This window comes from Podarcis melisellensis, assembly GCF_964234715.1.
Source record: "Podarcis melisellensis genome assembly, chromosome: 12".
NCBI classification, from domain to species: domain Eukaryota; kingdom Metazoa; phylum Chordata; class Lepidosauria; order Squamata; family Lacertidae; genus Podarcis; species Podarcis melisellensis.
Genome location: NC_138544.1, coordinates 28,246,666 through 28,266,783, shown reverse-complemented (window position 1 = coordinate 28,266,783; position 20,118 = coordinate 28,246,666). Strand labels below are relative to the sequence as shown.

The 20,118-nt window shown below is 41.7% G+C and overlaps 1 long non-coding RNA gene across 1 annotated transcript in view; it reads right to left on the bottom strand.

Moving 5' to 3' along the window:
• Positions 1-20,118, bottom strand: part of LOC309353896 — a 356,834-nt gene that overhangs the window by 33,380 nt on the left and 303,336 nt on the right. The gene's annotated exons all lie outside the window — the stretch shown is intronic.

The following is a 20,118-nucleotide window of genomic DNA, read 5'->3' as shown; positions in this document are numbered from 1 at the left end:
CATTTCAAATATATTTAAACACACTGCCTGAGTGGCTCCATTCAACTGGACAGAGACACATTTCTCATGAAGTTCCAAAACTAATTTAATTAATTAAAGCAACAAACCAGAGGGGATTCCATTGTATGCAAAACCCAGGGGTTCAGCTAACTATTTTTGCTCCAAAAACTTAAACATATAGGAAGCAGTCTTCTGCCAAGTCAGATTACTGGTCCATCTTGCCCAGGATTATCTACATGGATTAGCAGCAGCTTTCTACAGTTTACGACAGGGGTCTCTCTCAGTCATATCTAGAGATTCTGGAGTTTGAACCTGAGACCTTCTACATTCAAAGCAGCTGCTCCACCACTGAACTGTATCCCTTCCTATGGATGGTTACTCTTGTCACTGCTGAGAATCCAGATGACCTTAAGGTAATATTGTCATGATCTTTGTGGCTGCTGCAATTTGTGATTCGAGGACCCGGTCCCCACTTGGGGAATGAAAACACGTGGACACAGTATATTAGGTTAATGGGCAAGAAAAAGGCCACAACTTTATTGATTACAGCATGTGAGAAGGTATTGGTTTAGGCATTGGACCACAGGAAATTTGACTCCACCAACTCGGAGAGGGGTGAGTCTGATGATGGTTAACCAGCAGTAGGGAGAGCTAATACAACTATAAGTTCTCCCCTGCTAATACAACTATAAGTTCTCCCCTGATGTCACCGAGTGTTGTGCCATGGCCCCCCACCACACAGGACGATCAGGAGCGCAATGGTAGGGAGAACTGGCATGGCCGCATTTGAGCAGCTAAACCACGCCCCCCCCCATTGCCACCCGCTTGGGTGGCCAAGAGGGAGGCGTGACACGCCAGAGATGACGAGGGGCAGGGGGCGGAATGCCTCTTTCGAGATGTGGGAATCGTCTCCGGCTCACAAACCCTCCCCTCCGGAAGGAGGAGAGGCTTTCCACAACTTCATTTTTACAGCTTGCCCATTGTTAGGTGGAGCTCTCAGAATCATAGAATTGTAGCGTTAGAAACAGAACTATCATTGGTGAAAAAGGTAAAGTACCTAGGGGTAAACATAACAGCAAAAAATCTGAGTCTATTTAAGGATAATTATGAAAAATGTTGGTCTGAAATCAAGAGAGACTTGGACAGTTGGGTAAAATTGAAGCTTTCTCTGTTAGGCCGAATTGCTGCTATTAAGATGAATGTATTGCCAAAGATGTTGTTTTTGTTTCAAACATTGCAAATTGTGGACAAAATGGAGTGCTTCCGGAAGTGGCAGAGAGATATTTCCAAATTTGTCTGGCAGGGCAAAAAGCCCAGAATTAAGTTTAAGATATTAACAGATGCGAAAGAAAGAGGGGGCTTTGCCCTGCCAGACTTAAGGTTGTACTATGAAGCCGCAGCTTTCTGCTGGCTAAAAGACTGGCTACTTCTCGAAGACACTGATGTGTTGGATTTGGAAGGTTTTAACAATGTTTTTGGTTGGCATGCATACTTATGGTATGATAAGGTTAAGATCAATAAGGCCTTTAAGAACCATATTGTCAGAAAAGCAGTGTTCAATGTCTGGACAAAATATAAAGACTTATTGGAAAATAAAACTCCAAGGTGGCTTTCACCTCTGGAAGCTAAGGCCCGAAAAAGACCCAATATGGAAGCCGATTGGCCAAAATATTGGAAACTGCTAGAAAAAGATGGAAATAATTGGAAATTGCAGAGTATGGAGAAAATGAAGGATAAAGTGCGAGACTGGTTACATTACGCTCAGATTAAAGAAGTTTTTAAAAATGACAAAAAGTTAGGGTTCCAGGTGGAGAAATCGAAGTTGGAAACAGAATTGTTAGAACCTAAGACTAAGGTACTTTCAAGAATGTATAACTTGCTGTTGAAATGGAATACACAAGACGAAATGGTTAAATCGGCTATGATAAAATGGGCACAGGATATTGGGCATAACATTATGTTTGAAGACTGGGAAAGGTTGTGGACCACTGGGCTGAACTTTACTGCATGTAATGCTTTGAAGGAAAATGTAATGAAAATGATATACAGATGGTACATGATCCCAGTTAAACTTGCCAAAATATACCATTTGTCTGATAATAAATGCTGGAAATGTAAAGAAAATGAAGGAACATTCTTTCACCTCTGGTGGACCTGCCCTAAAGTGAAGGCCTTCTGGGAAATGATATATAATGAGTTGAAAAAGGTATTTAAGTATACCTTCACTAAGAAACCAGAGGCCTTCCTTCTGGGTATTGTCGGCCAGAAGGTGTTAAAGAAGGACAGAACATTCTTTATGTATGCAACAACAGCAGCAAGGATACTTATCGCTAAGAACTGGAAAACTCAAGATCTACCCACACTGGAAGAATGGCAGATGCAACTGATGGACTATATGCAACTGGCGGAGATGACTGGCAGAATTCGAGACCTGGGAGAAGAAAGGATTGAAGAAGATTGGAAGAAATTTAAGATTTATCTACAGAAATATTGTGATTTAGTGGAATGTTAAGAAGGATGCTTGGTTACAAATAATTGGCCATCACTAAACTGGATTGGAATTTGATGATAAGTGAGATTAAGAGAAACAAAATCTGTTGGAGAATTGTTATATTATATTTAAATGAGTGGTTACAAAATTGCAAATAAGATGATAATTTGCTTGAAAAAATTTATCAACGATGTAAGTGGGAGCGGGAGACGTGAGGAAGTCTAAAGAAGTTATGAAATTTTGTTAAAACAAAGCAATGCTGTTTATCATTTTTGTATTTCTTTTATTAAAAACCCCAATAAATATTTTAAAAAAACAAAAAAAACTAATTTAATTAATTAAAGCAACAAACCAGAGGGGATTCCATTGTATGCAAAACCCAGGGGTTCAGCTAACTATTTTTGCTCCAAAAACTTAAACATATAGGAAGCAGTCTTCTGCCAAGTCAGATTACTGGTCCATCTTGCCCAGGATTATCTACATGGATTAGCAGCAGCTTTCTACAGTTTACGACAGGGGTCTCTCTCAGTCATATCTAGAGATTCTGGAGTTTGAACCTGACACCTTCTACATTCAAAGCAGCTGCTCCACCACTGAACTGTATCCCTTCCTATGGATGGTTACTCTTGTCGCTGCTGAGAATCCAGATGACCTTAAGGTAATATTGTCATGATCTTTGTGGCTGCAGCAATTTGTGATTCGAGGACCCGGTCCCCACTTGGGGAATGAAAACACATGGACACAGTATATTAGGTTAATGGGCAAGAAAAAGGCCACGACTTTATTGATTACAGCATGTGAGAAGGTATTGGCTTAGGCATTGGACCACAGGAAATTTGACTCCACCCACTCGGAGAGGGGTGAGTCTGATGATGGTTAACCAGCAGTAGGGAGAGCCTGTTGATGCTAAAACAACTATAAGTTCTCCCCTGATGTCACCGAGTGTTGTGCCATGGCCCCCCACCACACAGGACGATCAGGAGCGCAATGGTAGGGAGAACTGGCGTGGCCGCATTTGAGCAGCTAAACCACGCCCCCCCCAGTGCCACCCGCTTGGGTGGCCAAGAGGGAGGCGTGACACGCCAGAGATGACGAGGGGCAGGGGGCGGAATGCCTCTTGCGAGACGTGGGAATCGTCTCCCGCTCACAATCCCTCCCCTCCGGAAGGAGGAGAGGCTTTCCACAACTTCATTTTTTCGGGTTGCCCATTGTTAGGTGGAGCTCTCAGAATCATAGAATCGTAGCGTTAGAAAGGTTCCCAATAGTCATCTAGTCCAACCCCCGGCAATGCAGGAATCTTTTGCCCAGCGTGGGGCTAGAACCACGTTGAGTCTCATGCTCTACCAACTGAGCTATCATAAGGCATTCACCCCCCAAAACTGATGAAATACACTTGTATACCAGATACAATGTTATATGTGCCTAGGTGTCCCATGCTGGATGTCAACACATATCATAGACAGACCATCATAGACAGACTAGCCCTTTAATTGTGTGAAAACCTCTTCATTATTATAGCCGCTACATAACTTACGATCCCATTATGCTGAAGGCAATCCATATATTGCGGCAAGCTGCGCTTGACAGCCTTTTTTTTTTTTTTGCAGCACTCTGGCAGCAGCAACAGAATATTTATCAAACTCTTGATGGGCCGGGTGGGTTACACACAAAATCCTAAATCACTCTGAGCTTACTTAATCATTTATGTGAGACCAGCATCTAGAATAGTTTCCTAGCACAGAAAGTACTTGTTTTGCTAAGGGGAGAATGCAGGCATTTTGAATGAGCAGCTTCTTGAGAAAGTTCCTATAAATATGTTTTCATTCTCCTAATTCATAGTGTAAACAAGAATTCCCTGTTCCTCCTCATACGATAAGCAAACTAAATCACAAGGAGTTCAGTCATTCAAATTCCACCATAATCTTAAATGGAACAAGAGAGAATGTTGGAAGAGTGTATCTTTTATCAAGTTTGAAAAGTTGGTTTTCATCTGGAATTTCCCCCTCTGGCAATCTTGATCTTTTTCGCTTAGCGGGTTCTGTGACCTTTCCTGGGGTAATATTTGTGTTGCTATGGCAAGGTTTGCAATATTATTAAAAGGTGCTGTCAAAGCACATGCTTCTGCAGCGAGAAACACTTCAAGGGAGAAAAACTGGCAAAATATTATACACAATGGAAGGAAAGGAATTTAGAGTTTTACCAGAATGGTAAGAAAGTAAACCAGAAGATACCCATATGCATTTTTATAAAACCTATAATGGTATTTTGCACCAATAAAAATAATCAAGTGCCAAACTTGGGTTAAAATTGATGACAAATCTAGCAAAATATTTGAAAAGTGAAGTCACTCATACATAATTGTTCAGCTTTATAGTTTCCTGCAATGGCTCTCAGAATAAAAAGACATGACTGAGGGCAGATGAACTGAATACTGATTTCATTTCCACTCTTGGCATCTCACTGGCTTTGTGGAAGTTGCGCAGGTAATTTCTTTTTCTATTTTTTTTGTTGTTTCTCTATTGCATTTACCGTATATATTTCCTTTCCTCTAAGGAGCTCAAAATGCTGCACGTATTTCTGCTACCCATTTATCTCCACAACAACCCTGTGAGGTAGGTTAAGAGGCAGTGACTGTCCCAAAGTCGTTCAGTGAGTGTCATGTAAGGATTTGAACCGGGTTCTCCCAGGTCCTAGTCAGATGCTCTGTTTGCTCCTTCTGGCACCGGAATGGTTCAGCATAAATTGTTCTATAGTTTAGACTGAAGGGGTGTCTCGTTAGATAACCATAAGAAAGGGAGATGCTCTCTTATTTTTTAACAGACAGGATCACAGCCTTGATACTGGATAATTTCTCCATTCAACCCTTAGATCAGTGAGTCCTTTATTTTGCAAATTCTGATCTCCAAATTATATGCTGTGCTCACAGTGCAACCAAGATGCAGGAGTCTGTAGACCACCCCCCACTCTCATTTCCTGGAAAATGCCTGCTCCTAGATAAGCCACCCCAATGAGGCCTAATTAAGAGGATGCTCCATTAGAGTCCTAATAACAAAAGGGTCAATTGTAAATGACTAAATGGGACCATTCTTTTCAATCACGGTCTTTAGTAACAAACCAACAAAACGATTCTTAGCACAGGATAGAGCCGTTCCTCATAGCCTAGACGTCTTCCACTGCATTCGTTTTCTGAGCAGCTTAAGGGAGCTTGTATGACTAATGCAATCCTGCTATTTCCATCATTCATCAGTTTCTTTTATACCTGTCCTAATGGAAACAACAATTTAACTCTGATTTATGGCATAGTAAGCAGCAACAAGAGCCTTTACACTTCCTATTGTTGCAAAATCAGATTTCCTGTCCTTATCATACTAAAGAATTTACTGCCCCGAACTAGGCTAGATTCCAGATTATTTAGCACCAGTAGTAATTAGCTACATTCACTTATTAGCTAAACAACTCCTCATTTCTGTTGACAACGGTGCTTCGCCAAGGAACTACCAAGATTTGTTGACCGTTGCTACACGGAAGCTAATAAATGTGAATAGGATCAGGCTGTATGCATACATGGGATTGTTGCCAGGATCAGCTATGAAGGCTGAGATCCTGGATCCACTTATTATGCCACACAATACAGATGGAACTCCATGGGACTTAACTTCTGCATGTACATGTATAAGATTGCGCTTTTACAGTGGTACCTCGGGTTAAGAACTTAATTCTTAATTCGTTCTGGAGGTCCGTTCATAACCTGAAACTGTTCTTAACCTGAGGTATCAATTTAGCTAATGGGAGCTGCCGCCACACAATTTCTGTACTCATCCTGAAGCAAAGTTCTTAACCCGAGGTACTATTTCTGGCTTAGTGGAGCCTGTAACCTGAAGCTTCTGTAACCTGAGGTACCACTGTACTAAAGTCTTCAGCAGTCTACGCAACTCAGATGTAGAGCGACACTGAGTAGTCACTCCTCCTGATGTCTGGGCGTAAAACAGAGTGCAGCTGAGGATTTAGCTAGACCACCGCTTCCAAAAAGGAAGCTCACTCGGCTTTGGGACTGTGTACATTAATACCTGAAGGCCTTAATGAGGAGACTGAGTGGTCCTCCATGTTGTAACTAATCCTTACTAATTAGAATCAGGCATTCTTTACACTAAGAGGAATAGAAGGTATTATATTTATATGCTAACATTTCAGCTTCACTTCACTCTAAGCTCTGTGAGAAGGTGCTCTTTTAGATGGAATGGGGGAAACCATACAAGTGCGTTTCTCTCCACCCTTTTCCCTGAAGTGCCTGTCTTTTTTAAGCAGCAATAAGAGTAGCAGTTTTAAAGTGGTCCTTGGCCTGTTCAGGCACTCACCATTCCATAACAGTAGGGATATGCAATCCCCAGTCATAAACCTATAAGTGCCTAGAATTACGGCTCCTTTTTTGGCCCAGCATACCATGCCAGCCTGCAATCGCCACTTACCTTCATCTCATTTTATATAATTACTTAAATGTTTATCATAAAACAACCATAAGTGTAGACTAGCAATATGCTGAGCGTATATCAAGTATATATGAAAACTACCTCTTTTGACAGTGAAATAGGGGATCTGAACAATATCTATGGCAGGCAGCTCCTGAAAAGGCAGGAGAAGTGCCACAGAACTGTCTTTATTGGCCTAATTAATGAGACAAAAAGCCATTCATGCAAGCTGAGTTGTGTGGTCAACAAGAAAAGGCTTTCTACAGAGCCAGAGTTCAAGTTGCTAATAGATTTGGAATGAGAAACACTTTCCTGGTCAGCAGCAGGCTCAATGGGGCAATTTTGGAAGAGTAGGCTGTGGCAGAGACTGGCCTTGACTCCTGTGTAGGGGTCATTACTCCCTGGCGGATAGTGAATACATGAAGGGACAATGCAAAGCTTGAGGAGTGACTTCTGGGTTACGTCACGAAACCAACAAACGAATTCCAAGCAAAGACAGAAATCCTGTTCAGGATTGTGTTATCAACAACAAAACAGAACACCACTTCTTCTTCTTGGGTGTCACTGAAACACAGGAATTGGGAAGAGGTTCCAGAATAGCTTCATGAGGCTGAAGGAATATGCTTGCTGTAAACAAGGCTTCCATATAGACAGGCTTTCTCTAGAATTCAGGCATGGCTGGGGTAAAAGCTGAAGGGAGTTATGCCTTCCAGCAAGGATGAGGTGCAGTAACTGTGGTCCTCCATGTGGTGTGGGGATACAGTTCTCATCAGCTAGAACGGTCCATGGTCAACGGTCAACGGTGATAGGAGTCATAGTCCAGCAACATCTCGAGGACACAGGTTCACCATTCACCTGTGACACAGGATCAGCTGGGCCCAAGCTTTCAAGATGCAATGAAGGATTTCCACATTCACTTCAGCTTAGGAGCCATTTTCTCCTGTACAATGGAGATACACGCATGGAGCCATTGTGGACACTTAAGTGAAAACTCCTTGTCACACACAGAAAGTATCTGTGTGTCTGAATGTGCACTATGGGCAGCATAAAAGCACACTGGATAAAATAGCCTTCATTGTCTGCCAAAAGCCAGTGGAGATTGTTGCACAGTTTGGACACCACAGCAGAGAGGTCCTGCCACCATTATGCCTCCCTGCCATACCTCAGACAGCAAATGAATAGAGAGGAGAGCATCTGCACAGGAGAACCCTTTGTAATAGTCGGCACACATGTATTCAATATGTTTGCTGGTTCCCATCCACAACCATATACTGTAGTCACCTGGTTCTTGATACCCCCTTACGCTCCTCTGGTTTCCATGGCGATTTCCAAGGAGCTGCTGGAAGAAGTGGCAGTTTAATAGACTGCGTTTGCATTTGAGCAAATCTGTCTTGGCAGAAAGCCAGAAGAATGGAATGGCAACAAGTTCATGCTCCCAGGCTGGATCTAGACACATTAAAAAAGCATTTCAGTTTAAAGTATTGTAAATTTAAACAGGGAAATCAGGTAAAGAAAAAAGGAACTCCACGTCGCCTTCTGGTGGCACAATGTTATATCACACATACAACGCATATAAATTGCTGAATCCCCAGACAGCATTCTGGGAGGTTGGAGAGGGGAGTAGTGGATAGCTGCAATAGCTGAAATCCCCAGTTATGGAGATTTGTATCCAATTTGTACTGTGAGCAGTGCAGGATTTATGTATAGGCTAAGTAGGCTGAAGCCTAGGGCCTCTAAAAATAGGGGGCTTCGCCAGCCTGCCCTCTCCCCAGTGCAAGGAATCGTACAAAACAAAGTGGCACTAATAGAAGAGAAGAAGAGTTTGATATCCCGCTTTATCGCCACCTGAAGGAGTCTCAAAGCAGCTAACATTCTCCTTTCCCTTCCTCCCCCACAACAAACACTCTGTGAGGTGAGTGAGGCTGAGAGACTTCAAAGAAGTGTGACTGGCCCAAGGTCACCCAGCAGCTGCATGTGGAGGAGCGGAGACGCGAACCCGGTTCACCAGATTACGAGTCTATCGCTCTTAACCACTACACCACACTGGCTCTCAGAAAAGTTCCAGTGTGACAACAGAAAGCAAACTAAAAATGCTTTTGCAGTTCATCAAAACTATCCAGCAATATCAAGTTATAGGAAAACTGGTGCTATTAACAGTAATCCTTCTAGTTGGTTAATTGGTTCGGCAAATTCAATGCACATGATGTGTGATGCTAATTATTTCCCCCAAGAGATAAATGATGACTAATCAGAGGCAGCTACCGTTGCAAATGGCAACAAAAATCTGTGAAAGGAAGAGGAGCAGGTTTGCTGAAGTGTGTTGCAGGTAGAAAATACTGTTTGTAATGAAGAGCAGAAGTTTACTTGCTTGAATTAACAAATAAAGTTTTGAGAATTTAAAATCTAGATTAAAATTGATTACTTCATTGAAAAGGGGGTTGTAACAAAAACACTGGGGCCTAATTTGAATAGTAGAGTGCCTGGTATCTGGTGGGTAGACCAAAGCACTCGTCAGGAGAGCTATGAGATTCAGGGGAGGGTCAGATGCCTTGTCAATCCCAGCAGGTATATAACAGGAAGACCCGGCCTGCCCAGGCTTACAAAGTTCAGTTATCGCAAAAGTTTATCAATGTTAATTTTATGCATTTTTTGAAATCACCATGGTATTTAACAATAATATCTTATGTTCTTTAAAGGAGAAATTGCAGAATTTTAAATACCCGTCATCATCTTTGGCTTCACTTAATTTTGTTTATAACACTCTTCCATTTTCTTCTAGTTGTGAGGGTGAGGGTTGGGGAGGGGCCTAGGGCCTCTCTTCATCTAAATCCAGCCCTGACTGTGAGGAAACATCTTAAACCAATTACACAACTATATGTTGATAGGCTGTGAACCCTGCTATCTTCCTCCTAATTGTCATTCCTAGCCAGGAGAAAGGATATCCTTTCCGAGATACTCTACATAGTAACTAGGAAAGTGAGCTCATGGTTTGAAGGCACATGAGGTCATCACCTTGCTGAAGCCAAGCAGGTCTGGGTCTGCTTAGCGATGGCTTGTTGCTTTGAGTTTCACAATGGGGGGAAAGCAAGGTATAAATACAAATGATTAAATAAGCGCAGTTGCAGGCTTCTTAACTAATGAAGAGTGACGTTAAAAAATTATGTGTATTTTTCAACCTGATTTTAAGTTTCATGAGCCATAGTGGTTTTAACAGAGGGGTACCTATCCTTCCAGACTGTGAAGCACTCTAATTCCCTTTATCCCCAGCCAGCAAGGCCCATTGTCAGGAGTGATGGGCATTCTAGTCCAGTAGCATTTGGAAGGCCACAGGTTGCCCATCCTTGATTTAATACTTTGTGTCATCCCATTAGGAATCAGAAAGAGCGCAGTAGGACAGGGGTCGCCAAGCTTTTTGGCCAGTGGGCCAAAATAAAGTGCTGTGGGCACCAGTCACAAGAAGATTACATGGTTGCGTGGCATAACATGAAATAGCTTCTGTGGAAATGCAGCACAATACAAAATGGCTTCCCCATCTAAAAGGACAGGATTCTAGAAAAAATCTTTGAAAAATTGGAATCTTTGGACAAGAGAGTGGAATCTTTGGACAAAAAGGCCGATGAGCAAACTGCGAAAATAGACCAGAACACAGAATGTCTAAATAGAATAACTGGGCAAGTGGCACAGAACACTCAATCGATTGCAAAACTGGAGGAGGCTTCAGGGGAAAACAGGAAATTGGTTGAAGACACGAGCCAAAGACTTGGACAGTTGGAAAAAGAGGTAAGACCACTCAACAAACAAGTGGGTGAACACCAGACCTATCTTTCGATGATTGAATTGAAGAATAGGGAGACCAATTTAAGGATAAGATCTGTATCTGAAGTAGAAGAAGACAAACTGGCTGAGTTCCTGACCAAAATATTTTCGGTGCAGTGGAAACTTGAGGAAAAAGACTTCAAAATTATATCAGCTTTCAGGCTGGGAAGATTGATAAGAAAAGACAAACCCAGAGATTGCTTGATAACACTGAGATCAAAGGAGGAAAGGGATAAGATTCTGGGCCTACATTACAGAAATTCACTGGACATTCTGGGTAAAAGAATTGAAATTTATAAGGATATTCCTAGACAGCTGCTGGATTTGAGATCCGAATACTCGGAACTAGCAAAATTACTGAGGAGCAACTCAATCATCTTTAGGTGGGACTTCCCTCAAGGATTATCGTTTACTTTTAGAGGAAGGAAGATTAAAATCAGAACATTGGAAGATAGAGATAAATTTTTGAACCAGTACGGAGAAGACCTTCACAAAGGACTTGGATCATTGCCGGAGCCTGGAGCACCAAAGGAACCGGCACCCTTGGTTGACAAAGTACCACCCCCTGAAAAATAACCAGATTTATACAGGATGTCTCTGCAACTTCTGAGTTGGAACATAAATGGCTGTAACATTCCCGAGAAAAGGAAGAAAATTTTCCATATATTAAAAAAGGAACAATTGGACATTATTTGCTTGCAAGAAACACATGTGACTAGGCTCCACAGAAAAATTTTGGTAAATAAAAGACTCGGCCAGGAATTTATATCTTCGGACAGAGTAAAGAAGAGAGGGGTTGTGATATATGCAAAGGAGAGCCTTTCACCCAAATTATTATTTAAAGATGAACAAGGCAGAATTTTGGCAGTCGAAATACAGCACCAAGGAGAGAAAATATTGTTATTAGGAATTTATGCACCAAATGAAGGGAAATCGGAATATTATAAGAAGTTGCATGAGAGCATGCTGGAATATCTGGACTTTGACAATATCATCATGATGGGAGATATGAACGGGATTGTATCAACTAACATGGATAAGTCGCAAAGCCAAAAAGTTACCAAAGATGGCAGACTACCAAAGACCTTCTTTGAAATGACAGACAACATGGATTGGATTGACATTTGGAGAATGAGAAACCCCTTGGAAAAGGAAGGAACATTCTTCTCTGAAGCACATCTGACTTGGACAAGAATCGACCAAATATGGATTACTAGATGTCTGGCACCTAAGGTCAGAAAAGTGGAAATCTGCCCAAAGACCTGCTCCGACCATAACGCTTTGAAAATGGATTTGACATTCTTACCAACCGGCTCCTTTCGATGGAAGATGAATGACAATTTATTTAGAGATCAGGAGATTATCAAAAAGGCCCAAAAAGTTTTGAAAGACTATTTTGAAATAAATTTGAACACAACGGTGGAAAAAAGAACAATTTGGGACGCAAGCAAAGCTGTGATGAGAGGGTTCTTAATACAACAGAATGCTATCAAGAAAAGGAAACAAAATGAAAAGAAAGATAAGATTTTGGAAAAAATAAAAGAACTAGAAAAGAAGCTAAGAGGAAACCCGAAGTCGCAGCCGATTCTGAGAGAAATTAAACTCCATCAGGCACAATATTCTAAACTGATAAATCAGGAAATAGAATGGAAGATTAAATCAATGAAACAAAAAACGTTTGAATCGGCAAACAAATGTGGGAAACTGCTGGCCTGGCAGTTGAAGAAGAGACAAAAGTTGAATACAGTAACAAATCTAGAAATTGAAGGAAGAAATATTCAGAACCCTGTGGAAATCAGGAAATCTTTTCAGAAATATTTCAAGAAACTATATACTCAAGGGCCGCAAAATGAGGTTGAGATTGAACAATTTTTGAAAAAAAACAGTCTTAAAAAACTTACACAAGAAAATAGACTACTCCTGAACAGTCAAATAACACGACAAGAAATTGAACATGCCATTCAGAATATGAAGCTGGGCAAGTCTCCAGGACCAGATGGTCTGACCTCCAAGTATTATAAGACAATGAGTGACTACCTGATTCAACCTTTGATGGAGGTCAGCAATGAAATTCTGGAGGGAAAGAAGGCGCCGGAATCGTGGAAGGAAGCTTTTATCACGTTGATACCAAAATCAGAAGCTGAAAAGACACAACTTAAGAACTATCACCCCATCTCCCTTTTAAACGTGGATTACAAAATATTTGCTGATGTTTTAGCAGACAGACTTAAAAAAGTTCTGAATGAAGTAATTCACAAGGACCAGGCTGGCTTTCTCCCAGGTAGACACATGTTTGCAAACACAAGGAACATTATTGACATCTTGGAACTTTTGCAAACAGATATAAACACTAAAGCTGTGCTGATATTTATAGACGCGGAGAAGGCCTTTGACAACATCTCTTGGAAATTTATGAAGGGAAATCTAAAAGAAATGGGAGTGGGGCGGGGTTTTGAAAATGGGATTGACGCAATATATTCAGAACAAAAAGCTAAATTGATAGTTAACAATGTGGTAACGGAAGAATTTAAAATTGAAAAAGGAACACGACAAGGCTGCCCGATTTCCCCTCTGTTATTTATCTCAGTTCTGGAGGTGCTCCTGAATTTGATCAGAGGTGACCGGCTGGTGCAGGGGATCCAGGTCAGAGCGAAACAATATAAACTTAAAGCTTTCGCAGATGACCTAGTTTTGACATTGCAGGAGCCAGAATCTAGTACGAAAAGAGTATTACAACTGATACATGATTTTGGTCAAGTGGCAGGATTTAAGTTAAATAAACAAAAAACGAAGGTGTTAGGGAAAAACATGACAGATACAGAGTCAGAACGGTTTCAGAGAGAAACGGAATTATCACTGGTGAAAAGGGTAAAATACCTAGGGGTTAATATAACAGCCAAAAATCTGAGTCTATTTAAAGATAATTATGAAAAATGTTGGTCTGAAATTAAGAGAGACTTGGAAAGTTGGGCAAAGCTGAAGCTTTCTTTGTTAGGCCGAATTGCTGTAATTAAGATGAATGTGCTGCCTAAGATGTTGTTCTTGTTTCAAACATTGCAAATTGTGGACAAAACAGAGTGTTTCCGGAAGTGGCGGAGAGATATTTCTAAATTTGTCTGGCAGGGCAAAAAGCCCAGAATCAAGTTTAAGATATTAACAGATCCAAAGGAAAGAGGGGGCTTTGCCCTGCCAGACTTAAGGTTGTACTATGAAGCCGCAGCTTTCTGCTGGCTAAAGGATTGGCTACTTCTTGAGGACACTGATGTGTTAGATCTGGAAGGTTATAACAATGCTTTTGGTTGGCATGCATATTTGTGGTATGATAAAGTTAAAATCAACAAGGCCTTTAAGAACCATATTGTCAGAAAAGCAGTGTTTAATGTCTGGACAAAATATAAAGACTTACTGGAAAATAAAACACCAAGGTGGCTTTCACCTTTGGAAGCTAAGGCCCGAAAAGGAGCCAATATGGAAGCCTACTGGCCAAAATATTGGGAACTGTTAGAAAAAGACGGAGACAATTGGAAATTGCAGAGTATGGAGAAAATGAAGGATAAAGTGCGAGACTGGTTACATTACGCTCAGATTAAGGAAATTTTTAAAAGTGACAAAAAGTTAGGATTCCAGGTGGAGAAATCGAAGTTGGAAACAGAACTGTTAGAACCTAAGACCAAGGTACTTTCAAGAATGTATAACTTGCTGTTGAAATGGAATACACAAGACGAAATGGTTAAGTCTGCTATGATAAAATGGGCACAGGACATTGGGCATAATATTATGTTTGAGGACTGGGAAAGGTTGTGGACCACTGGGCTGAATTTTACTGCATGTAATGCTTTGAAAGAAAATGTAATGAAAATGATATACAGGTGGTACATGACCCCAGTTAAACTTGCCAAAATATACCATTCGTCAGATAACAAATGTTGGAAATGTAAGGAAAATGAAGGAACATTCTACCACCTCTGGTGGACTTGCCCTAAGGTGAAGGCCTTCTGGGAAATGATATATAATGAGCTGAAAAAGGTATTTAAGTATACCTTCACCAAGAAACCAGAGGCCTTCCTCCTGGGCATTGTCGACCAGAAGGTGTTAAAGAAAGATAGAACATTTTTCATGTATGCGACAACAGCAGCAAGGATACTACTGGCTAAGAACTGGAAAACTCAAGATCTACCCACACTGGAAGAATGGCAGATGCAACTGATGGACTATATGCAACTGGCGGAGATGACTGGCAGAATCCGAAACCTGGGAGAAGAAAGGATGGAAGAAGATTGGAAGAAATTTAAGACTTACTTACAAAAATATTGTGATTTAATGGAATATTAAGAAGGATGCTTGGTTATAAATAATTGGCCATCACTAAAATAGATCAGGAACTGAAGATAAGAGAGATCAAAAGAAACAAATTTGCAGGAGAATTATTTTATTGTAATCAAATAAGCGGTCACAAAATTTGGAAATAAGATGATAATTTGCATGACAAAAATTTATTAGTGATGTAAATGGGAGCGGGAGGCGTGAGGAAGTTCAAGGATGACATGAAATTTTGTTAAAGCAAAGTAATACTGTTGATTATTATTGGATTTTTTATTTTGTAAAAACCTTAATAAATATTTATTTAAAAAAAAAAAAGGACAGGATAAGAAGTCAGGAACACAGATAACTAATCAGTCTTGATTACTTTGCCAGGCTGCTGGCCAAATGGATCTTCTGGATTTTACGTAAATGGCAATTGGCGACAACCTGGAATTTTGAAAGCAGAATTAACCTGAAACAGAGCCAAGTGACAGGAAACTAAAAGGCAATTGATTAAAACAAGGAATAGCCACCAGAAGGAGTTAAAAGATCTTCATTCTAATGACAATCAATGTGATTTTTGAATCATGACCAATATGCTTAGAACTGGCAAAGGGAATAGACTCTACTAAAGATAGGTAACATGTTTGATTTTATTGTGCGTGAGAACGTTAAAGTTTATTTTTTATCAGGAGCTTTAGAAACTCTGAGTTAATATTCACCTAAGCAAAGAGACCCAAGTTGCATAGCTTAGACTGTTTCTATTGACATCGTGTGCGATTGATTTCTATAATCTCTGCTGACTGGAAAGTCATGAGGTCAAGTGACTCTTCTTAAAGCAGCCTCCATGTGACACACAGAATAATATTTGGTGACTTTGAAGCTTGTAAATAACTGCAGGCTGGGAGAAAATGGAGTTTTTAGTAAGTAGCAAAATCCATTGAAAAGCAGATAATTTGTCAAAGGATACAGATTCCTAGTCAAGAGGAAAACTCAATTCTCCTGTTTGTTAGACCTTTGCCCCAGTCGCAGGCCACACAATTTTATGCCCAAAGGGAGAAATTGGCATTGATTTGCAAATCACAATCTGTTCTATTAGCTCTCTGAATCAAAACATCACTCACACTGTACACCAAGGGCAACTAGTGCTGCAGGATATTTGTTTGAAATGCTTCTTGTATATTGTCATCAAAGCCGATTACTGATCCCCGAACTCATAAATATAGATGGCAGAATTTGTTTCTCAGCTACAGTGGATCTAGCCATCCATTTGTCAACATTTTATTTAAATGTCAACTTGCAGGCTACTTTTATTAGATTCTATCTGGTTTTCACATTGAATATTATTACACAGTGCCATTACCACATCGGTTCCAGCAACACAGAATCTATATTATTAGTTATTTTTGTTTTTTATCAAATTGAAGAATACCAAAGATTCTTTCTACCTCCAAATCAGTATTCAGAATTTATGGGTTGTATGCAATGTTAATCTCACTCAGAGGAGACCCACTGAAATGAATGAACACGACAGTGGGCTCATCAATACCTCCGTTTGCCCTGCCACTTTCCCCCTTGAAAACTCTGAGTTTACCGCTGAATCGGACCAAACAGAAATCAGGTTTTCTGCAGATTTCCATTTCTTCCTATTCAGTGGTACTGAACTGAGCATGCTTTCCAAGGGGAAGCTGCATGGAAACTGCAAAACTGCTCAGATCTGTGCTTTCTAGGCACAGGAAAAGTAGAAGTGTGGATGAGCCCTGAGTTAGGTCCAGTAGTTTCAATGGGTCTACTCTGGGTAGGACTTCACTGGCTATGACACTATGGATCAGAGGAAACGTCTCTGGGTTGAACGCTATGTTTGGCACCATGCTTTTGCCAAATGATGCCCCCCCCCTCCAATCCTTCCATCAGTAAAACTGGGATCGGGGCCATCTTGACAATTGCCCCTGTAGCATCCCACCCACAAGCCACTTTTCATGCTTTTCTGAAGGGTCTCCCAACCTTCTGCAGAAGATTCTAGTGGGGTTGTGGGGTGCTGTGGAGGGCAGGGAGACCCCCTAAAGATTGCCTTGGTCCCTGTCCACTGGCAGATGGCTCTGTGGGATCAAAGAGACTTCCATCAGCAAAGAGACACCAAGTGTTCTAATTAGTAGTAGAAGAAGAAGAGTTTGGATTTGATATCCCGCTTTATCACTACCCGAAGGAGTCTCAAAGTGGCTAACATTCTCCTTTCCCTTCCTCCCCCACAACAAACACTCTGTGAGGTGAGTGAGGCTGAGAGACTTCAGAGAGAAGTGTGACTGGCCCAAGGTCACCCAGCAGTTGCATGTGGAGGAGCGGAGACGCGAACCCGGTTCACCAGATTACGAGTCCCCTGCTCTTAACCATTACACCACACTAGCTCATACTTCTGCAGTAAAGTGTGAAGCTGCCTTCATTTTCAACACATATCCTTGGAAAAATGTAATTCCTCTCCAGACATAACTGAATGGTGATAGTAAACACATGGTTGGGGGGTGGAGCGAGGCAGGGATGACCATTCTAACCCTGTCTCCTCCACTGCTGTTTCTGTTACCTTCCACATCAAAGGTAACAATATGTAGCAGGGAGACTTTTGTAGCCATGGGAGGGCATGTTAGACTCCTGCACAATTCAGGTTCCAAAATGCCCCCATACATTCAAAAAAATGCATTCAATACTCAGAGCAGATCTGTTAAAATTAATGGGTATGGCTAACTTAAGTCCATTAATTTCTACTCTGGGTAGAACTTGGTTGGAGACAGATCAGTTTATTTGTTCATTTCCTTTCACCTCAGCCCCACCTTTCTTCCATCATGGAACCCAAGGCAGTGTACAGATGGTTCCCAGGCACCGACTAGGCCTAGAGGTGTTTAGTTTCAGCAAGGTGGTGTCCTGCTTCCAACTCTTGCCTTCCATGCCATCCGTCATTGGAAGATTATTATTATTATTAATTATTTGTTGAATTTATATACCACCCTATACCCAGGGGTCTCAGGGTGGTTCACAGAATAAAATCAAGATATAAAATCACAAAATACCTAATAAAAATAAAAGCAACAACCCAATAGCCCCCCCCCCCCAAAAAAAACCCCACACACATTTTAAAAGGGCATAGGATGTAAATCAGATCAACCAAAGGCCTGGTTAAAAAGGAACATTTTTGCCTGGTGCCTAAAGGTGTGTAATGAAGGTGCCAGGCGAACTTCCCTGGGGAGAGCATTCCACAGATGGGGAGCCACTGCAGAGAAGGCCTGTTCTTGTGTTGACAGAAATGGCAACTGAGGCAGTGGACCTAGGATGCTCAGCTGCATATAACTCTCCTCACATATTTACTGTAGCTATTTAGTAATGCCTGAAGAAAGCTGAAGAGAAGGAAGCAGCAGACCTTCAGGCTCCTGTATGGAAGACCAGCAATTAATAATCGCAGGTGCTTTTATTCTGCGAAGCACCCAGAGATCTTATAATGAATGATGGTATATAAAACTGAATAAGAATAAGAAAAAGAAAATAATAAGAATAATGGACCATGAGGTTCAAACTGGCCCAGCTTCAGCACAGATCCACTGCCTCACATGTCCACTGCCTCATCAGAACTAACTTGGTCTAGTGGTCTTCTTAGTGCATCTAGATTTGCCCTAAGGGGGCAAATTATGCCATTGCTTCCCTGGTTCCTGCCTCTGAACCACCGACACTATAGGAAACTTATTTTAATCTAATAAGGGTAAATGGAAAGTAATAACACACAAATTGAAACCCCCTACTTTGCCATTGTGTTCTCAGAACAAAAGATGTCTTCTGAGAACAGTTCTCAATTTTCAGATCAGCTGCTCTTGTGGTTAACCAAGCTCTTTCCAGTTGTTATTACTTATTTCTGCCAGGTCCCCCCCTCCCACCCAATAGGTTATTGCCAGTTTTTGCAAAGAATTTGGAAGGGTGGGGGGAGAGAATCACATTTTAACAGTCCTGGAAACCAGATGTTCTGCAGCTTCAGCTCCAAAGTGGCCCAATACACAGTGAGAGCCCAGTTCTTGCACTGCATCGGATGAGGTGAGAAACGTGAATGGGGAACTCGGCTGATTCAAGCGGCGAAAACTGCTCCAACAAACACTGCGGTCTCTTTTAAAGTGTTCCCTTCCCATATGAACACCACTTTACATGAAACGAAGAGCCTACCATGGGTGTTTTGCAACTCAAGGCACTGAGCTGAGGAAGGATTTCAAAACAGCCTTGAAACATTTGGCCACAATTATTGTGCTTGTGTTCCAACACAGAAATGTCAGCTGACACTAATCGGCGTCTCAAATATGCTGCTCGAGACGCTGTGGAACAGGCCCGTCGTAGGCTTGTTCTGAGATGCTGACACAGCAGCTGATAGGCTCAGATGGTGAGGACCCCCAAGAGCAAAGAAGGGCGAGCCCTTTTAGTGGTATGGAGACCTGACCGCAGACACATTAGTGCTCCTCCACAGTCAGAGGCAGTAGGCCTCTGAATACTAGCTGCGGTCCTAGTCCCAGTGCCACCCTCCCCCCCCCAGAAGTGGTTAAATTAAGGGGCGATAAGATGAACTCAAGCAGACAATGATCTGGATTAAAAATGGCCACAGCTTTACTGGTGTAGGTGGAACTTTGGCTCAGCTGGTTCAGGACGCCCAACCAGAAAAGGGGGTAAGTGGCCACTGGTAAGAATCGTAGGTTCTTGTGCTCAGATCTTGCTTCTGGGTTGTCATCCCCCTCAGGCCTCTGTTTGGCCACTGTGAGAACAGGATGCCGGATTAGATGGGCCACACAACATAAGAACAGCCTACTTGCTCAGGCCAATGGTCCATCTAGTCCAGCATCCTGTTCTCACAGTGGCCAAACAGAGGCCTGTGGGAAAGCCGCAAGCAGGATTTGAGCACAAGAGCCCTCTCCCCTCCCGTGGTTTCCATGCCACTGGCATTCAGAAGCATTGCTGTAGAAGCAGAGCATAGCCAATGTGGCTAGTAGCCATCAATAGCCCTCTCCTGTAATCCTCTTTTGT